This window comes from Tursiops truncatus, chromosome 14 (assembly GCF_011762595.2).
Source record: "Tursiops truncatus isolate mTurTru1 chromosome 14, mTurTru1.mat.Y, whole genome shotgun sequence".
Taxonomy (NCBI): domain Eukaryota; kingdom Metazoa; phylum Chordata; class Mammalia; order Artiodactyla; family Delphinidae; genus Tursiops; species Tursiops truncatus.
This window is the reverse complement of record NC_047047.1, coordinates 59,807,875-59,827,050: the sequence shown is the minus strand read 5'-3', so window position 1 is coordinate 59,827,050 and position 19,176 is coordinate 59,807,875. Positions and strand designations below refer to the sequence as shown.

Genomic DNA, 19,176 nt, shown 5'->3' with positions numbered 1-19,176 from the left:
AGACGCACAGGCTCAGCGGCCATGGCTCACGGGCCTAGCCGCTCCGCAGCATGTGGGATCCTCCCAGACCGGGGCACAAACCCATGTCCCCTAGCATTGGCAGGCGGACTCTCAACCACTGCACCACCAGGGAAGCCCTTCATTGCTTATTTTAAAGGAGAATTTCTCTGTCTCTCTCTCTCTCTCTCTCTCAATATTATTTTTTATTGTGGTAAATATGTATGACAAAAATTTTGCCATTTTAACCATTTTTCAGTTGATTAATTCATTAGCATTAATTACATCCATAGTGGTGTGCAACCATAATTACGTATTTCAAAAACTTTTCATCACCGCAAACATTATTGCTTTTCGATTTGCATTTCGCTTTGAGCATCTCTTCATATGCTTTCAGTACATTTATATTTGATTCTGCCTTATTCACCATAAGAAAACAAATTAAACTAACGCAAGAAAAGAAGCTCTAAACCTTAACATAGCACATTGCCTCAGAGTCAGACAGCCTTGAATTTGAACACCAGTTCTTGCCTTTCCAGCTGGCTGACCCTGGGAAAGTCATTTAATCTCTGTGAGCCTCAGTTCTCTTATCTGTAGTACGGAAGTAATAGTACTGACCCCTCTAGGTTTTTCTAAGTATTAAATGAGTTGATATATGTAGAAGGCTTATCACCATTCCCAGCATAAGTATTTCATAAATGGCAATTAGCATTATTATTAACATTAAGAGTAATATTATTAATTATGTTTGGGCTGCCATTTCATCCAAACCTTCCCAGACTCAAAGGGTGGGACAGGCCATCCTCCATGTGGCACTATCATCCTTACCATCAGTGGACCTAGGCTCAGGATTTTGTGGAGGAAGAAACAGGATTGAGAAATTATTTAAATGCAGAACCAAGTGGAGGGAAAAAGCTTCAAACCATAATCTTAAATAAGGAGCAATCCCCAGACTGCTATGCTAGTAAGGAAGATTTTCCTCTTCAGACTGGGCTGTGTGAGTGCACAGTCCCCAGCAGGCAGTGGATGGACTCCGTGGTCCCTCCCACCCTGCTGAAGAGAAGGAGCTGTCATACTGATAAACATTTGAATCTCAAGGAGTGCCAGATGTACTTTTTTATGGTCTGTTTTTAAGATGCTGTGATATGCTAATGTATGTTTTGGGTCTGAATCCCTTCAATTTAATTGATGACACTAATATGTAAGTAAATAAAATCCGGTAGGTTTCACTTATTATGTGAGCTATCCATCATTTGTTGTTTTGAAACATGAGTCTGTTTTTACTTCCCACTGTCATTATCTTGTGTCCTCTTCCCGGCAGCATAGACTACAGTCATTTCATTAAACTTGCCAAAATGTAGAAAGGACCGAAGCAAATTAAACCAAAAAATAGCTTTAACATGTAGGAAAATTATTTTTACTCCAAAAATGAGAGTCCAGTAGAATCAGCTCAGTAATGTTTGCACAGTTTTCTTTCTTTATGCAGTTTAATCCAGCTGTTTGCTAACATTTGAAAAGGAAAGAGAAAATTTAATTGCCCTGCTTAAGTCAATTTTAAAGTATACTTAAAATTTTCCGTTTCATCTAGGTGCTTCTCTGCTACTTTTTAGAATTTCTAATTGTAGAATTTGCTTGCTGAAAAGGTGTGTTTTGGGATAGAAAAGAATATTTAGAAATCCTTAACTGCCGCCCCCCACCAAAAAAAAAAAAAGTGGGCGTGGAAATTTGAAAGAGTACCGCCTAATTCAGCACTAAAACCAGTGTGAGAAGCAGTGTGTGTGTGTATATGAGTGTGTGTGTGTGTGCATGTGTGTGTGTGGTATAAAATGTGCTTTTCAAAGTGCTGAGAGGTTGATGGGAATGTTTGATTAGCTCCTCTCAGAAGAGAAAAGGTGCTTGGACCTCTTCTTATTTCTTCTTTAGAATAATTTGGATGGGATCTGTGATGCAGAAAAGCTTAAAGAAAAAAGGATATCCATTCTCTGTGGTGGAAAAATTTTGAAAAAAAAATTCGTTTCTTCAAACAAGGTATGTCTGATGAATTGCTAAGCTATGTAGATAGTTTGATTTCCATTCCTTGTTATGAAAACATGAAAAGGTTATTTACCATTAAGAAACTAGAATACATCCCTTGACCAAGTAATCAGTCTGTACAAATTTCAGTTTCAGGAGAAGTGAGATGGGAGTGGGTGGTAGTTGACATCCTTGAAAACAACTAATATACATATATCAACTATAAATAAATTGTGCTGAGATAAGATTAGAATAAGACTTTCACTGTATCTTTTAAACCAACTTAATTATGGTTAAAATAAGTTGAAAAGTATAATGCTTGTGCAGAGTTTAATTTAAAGGACGTTTAAGTCTTGCCCTTTTTTATACTTTACTTCCTACGTGGAATACAGTAGCAACAGAATGAATTACTTATAACAATGTATGAGGAAAGGATATGGGCATGTTAATGCTAAATTAAAAGAGAAATTATTTAATGTAGATCTATACTTCTCTCTATTCAGACAGATCTCGGAGGAATGTGGCTAGATGTGCAATTCTGTATCTTGTTTACACTGGAAGTGTTTTCTTAGGTTGAATGCTTCTTAAACTGATAAGCCCAAGAAAGGGCTGGCATTGTTAAGTCACTACTGTAGCCCAACTTTGCACAGGGAAACAGGATACGAAATCTCTTTTAAGAATGATTTGTGTTAAACCAGTATAAACATGAAATAAATGCCTCAAGCTCAGGTTAAACAGAGAGGATAAGATTGAATAATTAGACTTGATGGTTTGCTCTGAACAACCTACCGCATCTTTGCCATCCCCAAATGGAGAGGGGAATTCAAGATTTTCTTTGGGTTTATTGTAAATATAAAACCAGGCATTCTTGGCCATGGTGGTTATTCAAAAATGTGAGCACTAAGAAAATAGCATTTTGCCATTACGTTGTGTTGCAATAAATTTGGAAGTTTTCGTGGTAAGTTCTGAGGTTGTTTTTTCCTTTGGTCTCTTCAAAGATGAAAATAGCCTGCAGCAAGGCAAGATCAAATACTATTTGTTTGTGTATTTTCTCTGCTGTGTGTGTGAACTGCAAGCTATGCCGCCCATAGGAGAGTTGGAAGTGCCTCTCTCTTTTTTTCTTTTTCCTGTCTTTTATTTATTGAATTAAAATACCCTCTTTTGTAAAAGGCTTTAGACAAAGAATTGCAAGACTACAAGGGCTGCATTTTTAATTGCAATATGCTGGTTTCCCAGACTAAGCTTCATTTAAATATATCTTACACCTCACCACTGAAAGGAAATACGTTAGGAACTTTGGAAATGCTTAGTATCTATTCTGACATAGCATTTACTTTATGAATAGCGTTCAGAAGATCTAATTATCTTTTTTGCCAAGTTGCTGATCACATGAAGAATAGTTTCTTTCAGAGAAAATGCACTGGGTTTGAGAATGGTTTATGAATAGCATCAGGAGAACAAAAATGCTTGTGCTGCTCCCATCTGTAATTCCTGTAAGACATACTGTAGACAGGAAAGCAGCGCAGTTCAGTGCTATGTCCCAAGCCAGGAACCCTAAATTTCAGTCACAGCTCTGCCACTACCTAGTTGTGTTACCTTGGAAAAGTTGTGTACCAGTTTTTGACTTTTGTTTCCCATCTGAAAAACAGAAATAGCAATGCCTGCATACACCCCCTCCCAGGACGGTCATGAGGTACAATATCGATTCTCAGTTTTAAAAGGGTTTTGAAATGTGAAAAGTTCTAAAAAAATTGAATCATTTTTCCCACATATTCAAAAAAAAAAGACCGCATGGGAAGGAATCATTGGTTGTTAAATAAATGTTTCGTGGCCTCCAGGATGTTCCCATGACATATGCCCACGTGTGCGACTTGTCCTCTCCTTGCTAGTTTGGAGGCATGAGCCAGGTATCAAAAGCAGTGGGTGCAGAGAACACTGCTCTGTCACTGGGAGGGCTTTCTAGCTGTGTGACCTTGGGGAGGTTACTCAATATTCTCTGTGTCTCCATTTCCTCACAAGTGAAATGAAGAAGTTGGACAAAATAGTCTCTAAGTTTCCCTCCTAATCCTATGGTTCTATGCACTGGAACATCTTCAGTGTTAAGACACGGCCAGGCCAATTTCACTATTGAGACTCTCCATATACTACAAAATCAAAACAGGGCTATGGAACCTATGGTATATTTAAAATGTTTATGTTTACCTAACTAAAGACTTTAACATACACTAAAATGAAAAGTAACATAATGTTATGTGAATGAAATATAATTATGTGTGTATACATATATATGTGTGCATGTACATTTACATATATCTACCCATAATGTACTGAGGACAGTTTGGTTCAAGTTGTATGACAGACTTCTTTTAGCTCTCTGGTATATTTCCATGACAGTATAACCTCATGTCAAATATCTAAATTTAAGGCAAGGTCAAGTGGCCCTCCTATGCTATGGATCCTACGGGGGCTTGTCAGGCAGGAGGCTCTGTCACTTCTTAGATGTGTTAACTTTGGCAAATTTTGTAAACCCTCTGGGCCTCAGTTTTCTCATCTGTAAAAAGGGTCTATTATTAGTGGTTACCTTATAGAGTTGTGGCAAAAAGCTTCAACTTGTACCTGGTACAACTGTCAGTACCCAAATGTTAGCAAGTAATTTTTTAACGTATGGGATTGGAATGAAGAACTCAGATCAGCTGTGAAACAAATCATTTGCAATCTTCTTCAAACTTTTAAACATTAACTCTTTGGATGTAGTAAACAAATAGATATGTGGAACTGTGTGATATTAATATAATTATTAGAAATTTGTTGCCATCTCTTCATCCAGAGGATCTGAACTAATCAATATTTCAGCAAATATTAAAGCAAGAGAGGCATCTTCTGTGATGTCTGTATTTTGAGAAACCCTAAAGGTTCCCCTCTGGCTGCCTGAACATGCGTCTCCCTGTGGTTTGCAGAAGGTGGTGAAATTCCTTGCACCCTGAACACACATACAGTGAGAGACAGAAGTGCAAAGGGAGTTTGCTAGTTTTCACAGACATGAAAGTTCCCTGCGCAAGCAGCAGTGAGCAGCTTCTGCTAGTGCAGAGAACGGGGCGAGAAAGAAGCGACAGACCACAGGGCCAATCTAGGCTGTAACAGAAATGGCTTTCTGATAGTGCTGGTTCTTAAATTTTCATTAAGGCCCAGGAGTGCACACAGACAGCCAGGGCCTGACTCCTACACTGGCCTGCACCACTGGGCTCCCCTGCAACTAGCCTCTCCAGCTGCACACCTGCACCCCAACTCCCCTCGCCAGACTCCACTGCTGTGCACAGCCCAAGATGAGACCCTGCAGTGACAGGCGTGCCTGCTGACAGCCAGGGGCCCCACAGCTGCTAATGTGCCCTAAGGTGGCCCCAGCCCTTGCTGCTGACCCTGGCCCTCGCCCCTACATGTGTGTCTGCAACTGGCCCTGCCACTGGATACGCACCTGCAGTTGGTCCCGCAGCCCAGTGCATGCACACCCCCAGCTCCGGCCACCAGTGCTGCCTGCCCTGGTCCCTAGCCACTGGAGGCGCCACTGAGGACCCCAACAGCCCTTGCAGCCACTATGGATCCCCCAAGCTATCACATCCCCTTGGACCTGGAGGCAATACAAGCCCCATACGTGGGGCCCTGGCCCACTCGACCCGGGCCACAGTACGCTGCAGTGTGCCCCCTCCCACAGGCAAAGGCCTCTCCTTATGGAAGTCAGTCCATGAAGTCTGAAAGAGGTGACTGCTCCTTCAAATGCACTGACATCCACACAAGGCTACGGGCATCATGAAGAATCAGAGAAACACGCTGCCACCAAAGAAACACAGTAAACCTCCAGTAACTGACCCCAAAGAAATGCAGATACATGAACTGCCTGACAAAGAATTCAAAATAATTCTAAAGACGCTCAGAGAGCCATAAGAAAATACAGATAAACAATTTAACCAAATCAGGAAAACAAAAGGAGAAGTTCAACAAAGAGATAGAAAACATTAATAAGGAACCAAATGGAGGGCTTCCCTGGTGGCGCAGTGATTGAGAATCCGCCTGTCTGTGCAGGGAACATGGGTTCGATCCCTGGTCCGGGAAGATCCCACATGCCGCGGAGCAACCAAGCCCGTGTGCCACAACTACTGAGCCTGTGCTCTAGAGCCCGTGAGCCACAACTACTAAGCCCACATGCTGCAACTACTGAAGCCCATGCGCCTAGAGCCCGTGCTCTGCAGCAAGAGAAGCCACTGCAATGAGAAGCCCGCACACTGCAATGAAGAGTAGCCCCCGCTTGCCGCAACTAGAGAAAGCCCACGTGCAGCGATGAAGACCCAACATAGCCAGAATAAATAAATAAAATAAATAAAAAATTTTAAAATGTGGTCATAGGGTAGTTTTTTTAAAAAAAGAACCAAATGGAAATTTTAAATAAAAATATACACACACAGTTTTTTAAAATAAATTTATGTATTTGTTTATTTATTTTTGGCTGTGTTGGGTCTTCACTGCTGTGCGCAGGCTTTCTCTAGTTGCAGCGAGCAGGGGCTACTCTTTGCTGCAGTGAGCAGGCTTCTCATTGCAGTGGCTTGTCTTTGTTGAGGAGCACGGGCTCTACGCGCCCAGGCTTCAGTAGTTGTAGCACGCGGGCTCAGTAGTTGTGGGTCGCGGGCTCTAGAGCACAGGCTCAGTAGTTGTGGTGCATGGGCTTAGTTGCTCTGCGGCATGTGGGATCTTCCCGGAGTAGGGCTCAAACCCGTGTCCCCTGCATTGGCAGGCGGATTCTTAACCACTGGGCCACCAGGGAAGCCCACACAAACAAACTTAAGTCAGTCTGAGATCATCTAGGTGAATTCCTGTTTACAGGCCAGGAGGTGAAGGGCCAAAATTGCATTCACAATAGAGCAAAGACTATTTCAGTTTTGTTGATTGCATTTTCCTATGGTTACCACGAAACAAACAGTTGTGGATACTGGATTCAGAGTTTGTTTTTAACCAACTAGCAAACTTTTCCACTCCAACAGACTGCAAACCTTAAAGAAATCCTGAGAGACCGCCTATTGGAAATGCTCGGGGCTGCCTGGGAAGTGCAGGGAGCAGGCACCAGCCGACGCTCTGAGTTGAGACCCATAAAGTCTGCACATCGTGTGGCAACCTGCAAAAGGCAAATCTCTCACACGGCAGCTGTGACTGGAATCCACTGCCGCATTCCTCTAGTGCTTGTATCCTGAGGGAGAAAGGTGAACTAAGACGACAGATGCCAGAATCCTTCCTGAGTCAAATTCACAGGCCAGGGTCTTGAAACAAAACAAAACAAAAATTCATTTGGTTTAGATTCAGCTTAGAGAATATTTTGTCGTTTGTGTTTGATTCTGGTCTTATAATTAAAAACAAATCTTTAGGCCCATTTCTGCTTCCTTATCACTTTGCAAGATGCTTTTTTCCATTCTTTTTAAGAATGCTAGACATCATTCCTTAGCCATCCGATTGAGTCAAGTGTCCCAAAATCATCTAGAAGATTTCCATGAGAATGGGCCAAAGATCCCTAAAAATCTCTGAGCAGAGAAGGCAAGAAGAAAACTACAGAATTGCGTCCTTTCTGGGGCCCTAGGAGAATTTAGCCCAGTGATGGTCATAAAGCCATGCGGTTCCTTCACCAAGAATCCTAAAATGAAGCCATGGCTAATCCTGGCAGAATCTTACTGAAAGAGATTCAACTGGTGGCTTTACCTCTGCAAGTCCTAAAGTCTAAATAGGCCATGTTTTGCAAGAGGATGGTTATGAGAACGATGATGATGATAGTAATCATGATTAACCACCACCCCAAAAACAACAATAATAAATACTGCCAACACTTACAGAGTTAGTCTTATGTGCTAGGCACTATTCTAAGCTCTTTTTCACATATTAACTCATTTAATTCTAACAGCTACCATAGGAGATGGGTGGTTATTGGTGATTCCCATTATACAGATGAGAAAACTGAGACACTGAGAAGTAAATTGTCCAGGGTCACACAGCCAGTAAGTGATGGAGCTCAACTTCAAACCCAAGCAGTCTAGCTTCAGAGCTCATATTCTTAACCTGCCAGGCAACAATTACACATGGTCCTGGTTTTTCTATCACTGCATCAAATGAATCTTTACCATCCCTAAAAATACTGTTTTCAAGCCAAGTCAAATTTCTAAGAAATTCATTCCTCATTGTAAGTATAGACTCCCCGGGAATACTGATGGAAGCGCGTGGAGGCATGAAAGTCACAGAAGGCTGTTAGGAAGCGAGGGTTTTTATTTCTGTCATTCTTGAATAACTTCCTGACTTCAGAATCACTTTGCAGATGTGTTGGGAAGACCTGACTCTCAGGGGGAAGGCCAAGGAGCAGACCTCATTGTCAAGTTCTCTGAGTAGCCAGTCCCCAAAAGGTATCCTTTATCTTCATTCTAGGGTTAAACTGGCAACAAGTCACAGAAAGAATTGTACTTCCTTATGACTCAAACTACTTCAGAAAATCACTTTCCCTGATAAAGCCCTCTGCATTGACAAGACTCTAGTAAAAATTGCTCGAATTCTTTCCCTCAGTGAGAGAAAAGCTAAAGTTTGTGTGGACATGTGGTAAAGATTCATAAAAATCACCCTTCGGGCTCTAGTGAGAAGGAATTATGTCTGCCTTTTTTCTTCTCAGAAACAAAAAGAAAAAGAAAATCTATTCCTTTGGGGGAACCCAATGTATAGTTTCCAAGAGATCAGGTCACTGACATCTCAATGAGAAGTGAATTCCCTCCTCTGGGCTCCCTTGGATCCCAGACAGAGAAAACATGCTTTTGATATAAAGGTACACGTCAACTTGCCCGGACTGGATTCACTTTTATAACATAGTGAGTAGATCTGTACTCTGAACAGTAAAAGGGGTCTGGTGAGGCAGAGATATTCAATGACAGCAAAACAAATACCCATTGGACCACCGCCATGTGCCATCCACAATTCCATGTGCTTCGGAAAAACAGTGAACAACATAGTCTCCATTCTCCTAGAGCTGCCAATCTGGGACCACACAATAAACAAATACATATAAGAGGTCTAGATCTGGTGGTGATATGGGCTATGAAAAACTTAAGAAAGTAGGATGAGGGGGCTGGACAGAGGGGTGATGATTTGCATTGTGTGGTTAGAGAAATGTCTGATAAAGGGACATTTAAACCGAGAGAAAGATGAAGGAAGCCAGGGAGCAACCTATGTGGATAATACGGGAAAAGCAAATGCAAAGGCCCTGAGGTTGGACCATGCTTGGGAGCAGGCTGAGTGAGGAAGACAGGAGGTGAGATCCAGGGTGTCCTTTGGAAAGCAGACACAGAGGGCACCATCCTAACGCTCCCGGATCTTCCCCAGATGCCCCCAGTGCCCACTCACACACTACCTGTGGGGAGCTCCTGCTTCTGCCCTGGATGAAACCTGAGTAGGTCCCTTAATACTGCAGATCACGCTCGGAGTTTTTTAAAAGAGCGTGCTCACATTACAGCCCCAAACAATCTCAGTTCAGTCATTAATGTGGAGGTAATACTTAGGTAATACTTAAAAACTTGAAAATGGCGTTCACAGTTTCATCCCCCACCCCCAGGCTTGCTTTCTGCAGTGGAAGGGGCATGACTTCATTCTCTTTCTCTGCTTCTGCACCTTTATCACCCTTCCCCTTGGCTGCTAATGGTAGTTTCTTCATGTCCAGAGTTGAAGAGTGTGCAGAGAGGAGAGACAAAGGTGACAGAGGTCCTTACTGGTTGGTACTGTTCTGAGCTGGCATCCAGGTTCCCTGGGCTTGGCAGGCATGTACAGCTGTTTCTTGTCCCCATGAAAGCACTTCCATGGGTTCTTCAGAGATGCCCCCGACTTTGCTGGGGACCCCTCAACTGCAGGTCCCAGATGTCAATACATATGACTCTGCTCTGGCTGGGGGTTTACGGTTCCATCCTCAGCCCCCGAGCAGCTGGCAATCGACCTCCAGTGGCTTTCTGCTGCCATCTCCTGAGCTCTCCTTGCACCCGGCTTGGGCAGGACCTAATGCAACCTCAGGCTGCCTCTCACACAGCTAGTCTTGTTTGTCACGAGCTATTCCCTCTCCTGTCCTAATCAGGAGTCAGACACCAGTGCACAATGCCCTCAAGCCCAAGGGATGCAACTACTCAGTCTTTTCAACTGGGGTCACCAGGCATCCAAGTTGGACTTCCAAAGGAAGTAACCAAGAACCAGGATCCCCAGCCATCTGCATTCCTCCAGGCAACATAAGTGGTGGTACAAGCCGAGAGGGCAGCTGGAGATCAGAAGGCAGAGTTCCTTTAGGAAAAGTTGTTGGCGTTTTCCGTCTTTCTCTCCCTCCCCAGATGCAGAAGGGGAGCCAGTGGTCTCCCCACTCCCACCCACTTCAAGCAACGGTGAGAGGAGCCTCAAGGAGACCACTTCAGAACACGGAAATAGTTAGCTCTTAGTCTCAGCTGAAACTAAGACAAAGGATCATCCCATTTTAACATCCCGTTACAAAGCCAATTACAAGACTCTCAAATGTTTACTTAGATGGGTGTGTTATGTCTGGTTAAACTTAAAAATATGGCTGGTGCATCACTTTACCCTAAATAACATTTGTGAGAGAGAGAAAGCCGTGTGTGAGTTCAGGCCCAAATATGACTCTTAAACAAAAAAAATCTCTTAATCTTTATAGCTAAGACAATTTTATCACACAAAGTATGTATTCACTGTGTACATCTAAACTATCGTCAACAGAGTATTTCAAAAAGCCTGGGATAGGGCTTCCCTGGTGGCGCAGTGGTTGAGAGTCCACCTGCCGATGCAGGGGACACGGGTTCGTGCCCCGGTCCGGGAAGATCCCACATGCCGCAGAGCGGCTGGGCCCGTGAGCCATGGCCGCTGGGCCTGCGCGTCCGGAGCCTGTGTTCCGCAACGGGAGAGGCCACAGCAGTGAGAGGCCCACGTACCGCAAAAAAAAAAAAAAAAAAAAAAAAAAAGCCTGGGATAGATGCATCAGGACAAAAACGAAGGTGAAACCATCTTTAGAGTAGTAAACTGGGGTAGTGAGTGGGGTTAAACGTTTGAGGCCTGGAATGGCATTCTGGCTCTGCTACATGTTCACGCCATAACTTAGGTATAGCTTACTGAAGATGGACAGCTCACTAAAGTTCTCTGAGCCTCAATTTCGTACCCTGAAAGATGGGCACAATAGTACTTACCTGATAGGATCTCCATGATAAATAAGATCACAACGTGTGCAGTGTGTAGCATACGGTGAGCATTCAACAAATGATATTATTATAGGACTCTAAACTTCTAACACTTCCCATGAAGAGGAACAAAGGACCAATCCCATCTCCTGTAACAGGCCACTAGACAGCTCTGCTGCGACTGTCGGGAGGCTCCGGAAGAGCTGGAAAGGTCCGAGAGGGCCTCTGGAGCACGAGGCCACGCCGCTCCCTTTGGAAAGCTGGGTCTCTTGCTTCTAAATGACTCTCTTTCTGCCGGTCCCCTCTAATTTCTGGGACTTAATCCTCCACAGCCCTCCACAGCTCAGCTGCAGTCACTGCCCGCCTCGACCCCCTCCACCCTCCCCAAGCCTCTGGTTGCTGGGATTCAGGAATGCACTTTGACCCGCAGCCCCACGCCTGCCTCCCAGCAACACGAGGAGACCTAAAGCCCTGTCATCTGAGACGAACCCACGCTTTACCCAGAGGCACACAGGAAGATACTATGGATCTTGCAGACACACCCTCATCTTCCTTCCTACCTCAGCGGGAAGGCTGTGCCAGACACGAAAATGTTTTTCTGGGCCTCAGAATTGAAGACAGACCAAAAAGCACAGAGTGTTCGGGACAGGCAAGGCTCTGGGGATCACAGTTGGACTGAACCAAAGAGCCAGCTCCAGAGCACAGGGGACGGCCCCTTGGCAACCACAAACCTCAGAGCCCGAGGGAGAAAACTCACCGGGAGGAGGGAGGGCTAATCCACAGCGTCAAACACATTAGGTAAAGAAGCTTCTGATGAGAGAAACTCATCTTCCAAAGCTTCCAGGAGAATCTTTGAAACCGAGGACAGTGTCCAGAGGAGCAGTCATTGCCCACCTCGCCTTTCACTGAGATCCTCTGCCCTTCCCCCAGATTACTGCTCTTCCTGCCCCCCCCCCCCTTCCATTACAGAGGATAAATAACTCTTGGAAGGAGTTCTTCAGAGCTCATCTGGGGGCATGTCTGCAAACTAGTCTTTTTTCCCACTGGCAATATAAGATCTAAACTACCACTTCAGAAACGTAATTACTGTTTGTAGTCTCACTAGAAATCACTATTGGTTGAAGCTTTTGTGGATGTGGGGTAAGCATTACCATATGTCAGATTCTTAACGAGGTACAAAATGATGGTCTGAAACACCAGAAAAGGCTTTCCCTTTTTGGTTTTGTGACATGTAGAAACATGCTACTTGGATCAATGAATCTAATGGCATGGGCATATATCAGTCATCGAACACACGCATACGCTCTTTTTAATCCACCCAACTGCCCAGGAGTGAGTATCTTTGCGTTAGGATTTGCCCTGAGTGATGCAGTGATCAAGAATGAGCCTGGAGATAGGGATCCTTAGCAGTACACACTTTAGTCATCGAAAGCAAGTATTTATAATATAATATTTACGGTAAATTCCTAGATTGGAACATAAACAAGCATAAGATTCTGATACATACACCGAAAAATAAACACCCTCCTAAACCAGAGTTTCTCCACCCTGGCACTACTGGCACGTCGGGCTGGATAACTCTTCATCGTAGGGGGCTGTCCTGTGTGCTGTGGGAAGTTTAGCAGCATCCCTGGCTCTACCCACTAGATGCCAATAGCATCCCAAGCTCCAAGTTGTAACAACCAAGAATGTCTTCAAATATTGACGAATCTTTCCTGAGGGGTTAAAATCAGCCCTGGTCGTGAAGCATGGTCATAACTGTATTGGCAAGTCCACAGGGACTTTCTGACAGCGTGATTCCAAGGTCTCCCGCTCTCATTTTTCCTCCTAGAGCATCCCAGGCATGCAGGCCGTGTTCTTCTTTCTCAGTGGCTACCACAGTTCTTGGGATTCTTTGATACGCTTCTACCTAGAGCCTGGCTCTCTGGAGACCCCTGCTTACAGGCTACCAAAGGACAAGCACACATGGCCTTTTCATTTTACATGCCTTCATTTCCCTCCCAATCATTTCAGGGAAACAAGACGTAAACAACAAACATGAAAAGCATTTTGATCAAAGCCTCAAGGAACAGCAACCAATTCAAACTGGCTGGAGTAACAGCGCCCGAAAAACCTTTTACTCTGTTATGCACCAGAGACTGAGTCCAGCTGGGCCTCCTTCAGACTGGAAATGGGACCTGGGATGTGGCCAGGAAATGAGCATCTCCTCTCCCAGATTCCCCCAGGGCCCCGTGCTTTCTCTTCTCCATCTCTCCCTACCTTCAGCTTGGCTCCCAGTTTGCAAGATCATAATTGCAAAATCCCAAGAAAGATCTTGATTGGCCTAGGTTTTTTTGTTTTGTTTTGTTTTTTCCAGATCATAGGCTTTTGACCAGCTGAGTCTCTTAATTTCAGCGATTGTTATTTCTGCATCTGACTATAATATCTGAACCGCTTACTTCAGGGGTCTTGTGAGATTAAAGCACAGATGTAACCAGTCTTTTAAAAGTGAAAGACACTATACAAATGAGTGGAATTTTTACTTTATAATAATATTATATAATAAATTGTGGTATAGCTCAGAATTTACAGTAACAGTCACGTGAGGAACTTGATATAGTAAAAAGAGCACAAGATTAAAATAGAGAAGATCTGAGCCATGTGACCTTAGGCAAGTCACTTCACTGCTCTGAGTTACAGGAATAATGTCTATCTACTGCCTCAAGAGGATCTTAGGTGGTTTGGATGAGAGAACTGTTGAGAAAACACTCTGCAGATTCTGATATAAACATATCATTACAGTCTTCCCTAGCTGAATTCACTGTATGGAAAGGCACTGTGAGTTAGACAGCAGTCAGGAATAATGTTTCAGCGGCAAGCCCAAATGAAAGGGAAATTTTATCTCACAAAATAGGTGGTCCAGATGTAGGTCCAGGCTCTAGGCACAAGACAATCAGAGCTCCAGCTCCATTTCTCTGATTCATCTGGCTGCCTTCCTCCTTTATGTGCTGGCTTTTTCCTCAGCCTAACTTGCCCCGTGGTCACAACATGGCTGCCAGCATACCTGGAACAACCTGCTCCCTTGTTCATTTCCAACAAGAGAGGCGACCTCACCCTGAAAAACATACGATTAAAGTTTTTCCTTCCTGTCTGTCTGATACATCGTGGGACACAGCCCACCCTTGAATAGTCACGATCAACTGGAGAGAGCCCTGGGATGATGGGCTCAAGCCTGCGGTCCTGAAGCAATCACCAGCAAGGGGGACTATACACACACACACACCCCACAGACACACACACACACACCACACACACACACCACACACACACACACACCACGCACACACACCACGCACACACACCACGCACACATACCACACACACCACACACACACACACACCCACACACACACCACACACACCACACACACCACACACACACACACACACACACACACACACACACACATAAAACCATGCTTGGCATAGACTTGGAATTGGGATCCTCCCCAGGAGCTGGGGATGGACCAGCTTCCTTTGAGCCCTCTGGCTACATTTATTCCATTTACCAAGTTGGGGTTGTGTTATAAAGGAGGAAGCAGGGAAGCAGGTGCTCTGCTTAGGCAACCAAGAGTGTTCGGTCCAGATACTTTGACTCAGGGCACATCTTCAAGGAGCCTGGTGCATCCTTAGGAGCCAACATGTGGAGAAAAGGCAAAAGTTTCCCCTGCTTTTCTTGCCTGTTTGGCTTGCACTTTTCTTTTGGTGTTTCTTTGAGATAAAAGAAAGAAAGAATTGGAAAAAGAAGGGAAATAGAAAGAAAAACTACTGTCCTGTCCGGCTCACTCTCTCTCTCTCCTTGACAGAATCCTGGGGATTGTAATAGTGACCATGGCAACAGGAAATGCAGTGTTACAGGCTGAGCCCAGAGAAATATGATCTGTATACAGTTTTTTTTTTTTTAGTGACTATGAACTTGTTTTAAAAAATTTTTTTAACATCTTTATTGGAGTATAATTGCTTTACAATGGTGTGTTAATTTCTGCTGTATCAAAAAGTGAATCAGCTATATATATACATATATCCCCATATCCCCTCCCTCTTGTGTCTCCCTCCCACCCTCCCTATCCCACCCTTCTAGGTGGTCACAAAGCACCGAGCTGATCTCCCTTTGCTATGTGGCTGCTTCCCATTAGCTATTTTACATTTGGTAGTGTATATATGTCCATGCCACTCTCTCACTTCATCCCAGCTTCCCCTCCCCCTCCCCGTGTCCTCAAGTGCATTCCCTACATCTGCGCCTTTACTCCTCTTCTGCAATTAGGTTCTTCAGAACCTTTTTTTTTTTTTGATGCCATATATATGTGTTAGCATACGGCATTTGTTTTTCTCTTTCTGACTTGCTTCACCCTGTATGACAGACTCTAGGCCCATCCACCTCACTGCAAATAATTCAATTTCGTTTCTGTTTATGTCTGAGTAATATTCCATCGTATATATGTGCCACATCTTTATCCATTCATCTGTCGACGAACACTTAGGTTGCCTCCATGTCCTGGCTATTGTAAATAGAGCTGCAGTGAACACTGTGGTACACAACTCTTTTTGAACTATGGTTTTCTCCGGGTATATGCCCAGTAGTGGGATTGCTAGGTGACATGGTAGTTCTGTTTTTAGTTTTTTAAGGAACCTCCATACTGTTCTCCATTCTGGCTGTATCAATTTACATTCCCACCAACAGTGCAAGAGGGTTTCCTTTTCTCCACACCCTCTCCAGCATTTATTGTTTGTAGACTTTTTCATGATGGCCATTCTGACTGGTGTGAGGTGATACCTCATTGTAGTTTTGATTTGCATTTCTCTAACCATTAGTGATGTTGAGCATCCTTTCATGTGCTTGTTAGAAATCTGTATGTCTTCTTTGGAGAAATGTCTATTTACGTCTTCTGCCCATTTTTGGATTGGGTTGTTTGTTTTTTCAATATTGAGCTGCATGAGTTGCGTGTATATTTTGGAGATTAATCCTTTGTCAGCTGCTTCGTTTGCAGATATTTTCTCTCATTTGAGGGTTGTCTTTTTGTCTTGTTTATGGTTTCCTTTGCTGTGCAAAAGCTTTTAAGTTTCATTAGGTCCATTTGTTTATTTTTGTTTTTATTTCCATTTCTCTAGGAGGTGGGTCAAAAAGGATCTTGCTGTGATTTATGTCACAGAGTGTTCTACCTATGTTTTCCTCTAAGAGTTTGATAGTGTCTGGCCTTACATTTAGGTCTTTAATCAATTTTGAGTTTATTTTTATGTATGGTGTTAGGGAGTTTTCTAATTTCATTCTTTTACATGTAGCTGTCCAGTTTGCCCAGCACCATTTACTGAAGAGGCTTTCTTTTCTCCATTGTATATTCTTGCCTCCTTTATCAAAGATAAGGTGACCATATGTGCATGGGTTTATCTCTGGGCGTTCTATCCTGTTCCATTAATCTATATTTATGTTTCTGTGCCAGTACCATACTGTCTTGATTACTGTAGCTTTGTAGTAGAGTCGGAAGTCAGGGAGCCTGATTTCTCCAGCTCCCTTTTTCTTTCTCAAGATTGCTTTGGCTATTCGGGGTCTTTTGTGTTTCCATACAACTTGTGAAATTTTTTGTTCTAGTTCTGTGGAAAATGCCACTGGTAGTGTGACAGGGATTGCACTGAATCTGTAGATTGCCTTGGGTAGTAGAGTCATTTTCACAATGTTGATTCTTCCAATCCAAGAACATGGTCTATCTCTCCATCTGTCTGTATTATCTTTAACTTCTTTCATCAGTGTCTTATAGTTTTCTGCATACAGGTCTTTTGTCTCCTTAGGTAGGTTTATTCCTAGGTATTTTACCCTTTTTGCTGCAATGGTAAATGTGTTTCCTTAATTTCTCTTTCAGATTTTTCATCATTAGTGTACAGGAATGCAAGTGATTTCTGTACATTAATTTTGTATCCTGCTATTTTGCCAAATTCATTGATTAGCTCTAGTAGTTTTCTGGTAGCATCTTTAGGATTCTCTATGTATAGCATCATGTCATCTGCAAACAGTGACAGCTTTACTTCTTCTTTTCCGATCTGGATTCCTTTTTTTTTCTTTTCTTCTCTGATTGCTGTGGCTAAGACTTCCAAAACTATGTTGAATAATAGTGGTGAGAGTGGGCAACCTTGTCTTGTTCCTGATCTTAATGGAAATGGTTTCAGTTTTTCACCATTGAGGATGATGTTGGTTGTGGGTTTGTCATATATGGCCTTTATTATGTTGAGGAAAGTTCCCTCTATGCCTATTTTCTGGAGGGTGTTTATCATAAATGGGTGTTGAATTTTGTCGAAAGCTTTTTCTGCATCTATTGAGATGATCATATGGGTTTTCTCCTTCAATTTGTTAATATGGTTTATCACACTGATTGATTTGCGTATATTGAAGAATCCTTGCATTCCTGGGAATTAACCCCACTTGATCAGGGTGTATGATCCTTTTAATGTGCTGTTGAATTCTGTTTGCTAGTATTTTGTTGAGGCTTTTGTGTCTATGTTCATCAGTCATTGGCCTGTAGTTTTCTTTTTTTGTGACATCTTTCTCTGGTTTTGGTATTAGCGTGATGGTGGCTTCCTAGAATGAGTTTGGGAGTGTTCCTCCCTCTGCTGTATTTTGGAAGAGTTTGAGAAGGACAGGTGTTAGCTCTTCTCTAAATGTTTCATAGAACTCAGCTGTGAAGCCATCTGTTCCTGGGCTTTTGTTTGTTGGAAGATGAGGACCGTACACGGTCCTCTCACTGTTGTGGCCTTTCCTGTTGCGCAGCACAGGCTCCGGAGGCGCAGGTTCTGCGGCCATGGCTCACAGGCCCAGCCGCTCCGTGGCATGTGGGATCTTCCCGGACTGGGACATGAACCCGCGTCCCCTGCATCGGCAGGCAGACTCTCAACCACTGCGCCACTAGGGAAGCCCTGTTGGAAGATTTTTAATCACAGTTTCAATTTCAGTGCTTGTGATTGGTCTGTTTATATTTTCTCTTCTTTCTGGTTCAGTCTTGGAAGGTTGTGCTTTTCTAAGAATTTGTCCATTTCTTCCAGGTTGTCCATTTTATTGGCATATAGCTGCTTGTAGTAATCTCTCATGATCCTTTGTATTTCTGCAGTGTCAGTTGTTACTTCTCCTTTTTCATTTCTAATTCTATTGATTTGAGTCTTTTCCTTTTTCTCCTTTATGAGTCTGGCTAATGGTTTATCAATTTTGCTTATCTTCTCCAAGAACCAGCTTTTAGTTTTATTGATCTTTGCTATCATTTTCTTCATTTCTTTTTCATTTATTTCTGATCTGATCTTTATGATTTCTTTCCTTCTGCTAAATTTGGGGGTTTTTTTTGTTGTTGTTGTTCTTCTTTCTCTAATTGCTTTAGGTGTAAGGTTAGGTTGTTTATTTGAGATGTTCTTGTTTCTTGAGGGAGGACTGCATTGCTATAAACTTCCCTCTTAGAACTGCTTTTCCTGCATCCCATAGGTTTTGGGTCATCGTATTTTCATTGTCATTTGTTTCTAGGTATTTTTTGATTTCCTCTTTGATTTCTTCAGTGATCTCTTGGTTATTTAGTAATGTGTTGCTTAGACTCTATCTGTTTGTATTTCCTACAGATTTTTTCCTGTAATTGATACCTAGTCTCATAGCATTGTGGTTGGAAAAGATACTTGATACGACTTCAATGTTCTTAAATTTACCAAGGCTTGATTTGTGACCCAAGATATGATCTATCCTGGAGAATGTTCCATGAGCACTTGAGAAGAAAGTGTATTCTGTTGTTTTTGGATGGAATGTCCTATAAATATCCATTAAGTCCATCTTGTTCAATGTATCATTTAAAGCTTGTGTTTCCTTATTCATTTTCATTTTGGATGATCTATCCATTGGTGAAAGTGGGGTGTTAAAGTCCCCTACTATTATTGT

The 19,176-nt window shown here is 42.9% G+C and overlaps 1 protein-coding gene across 6 annotated transcripts in view; it reads left to right on the top strand.

Moving 5' to 3' along the window:
- The first annotated feature begins 1,769 nt into the window (after nucleotides 1–1,769).
- Nucleotides 1,770–19,176, top strand: part of VIT (vitrin) — a 125,835-nt gene continuing 108,428 nt past the window's right edge. For all 6 annotated transcript variants that reach the window (XM_073791672.1, XM_073791671.1, XM_019942995.3 and 3 more), the window contains exon 1: nucleotides 1,770–2,025. The gene's annotated coding sequence lies outside the window, so the exon portion shown is untranslated. The remainder of the gene's footprint in view (nucleotides 2,026–19,176) is intronic.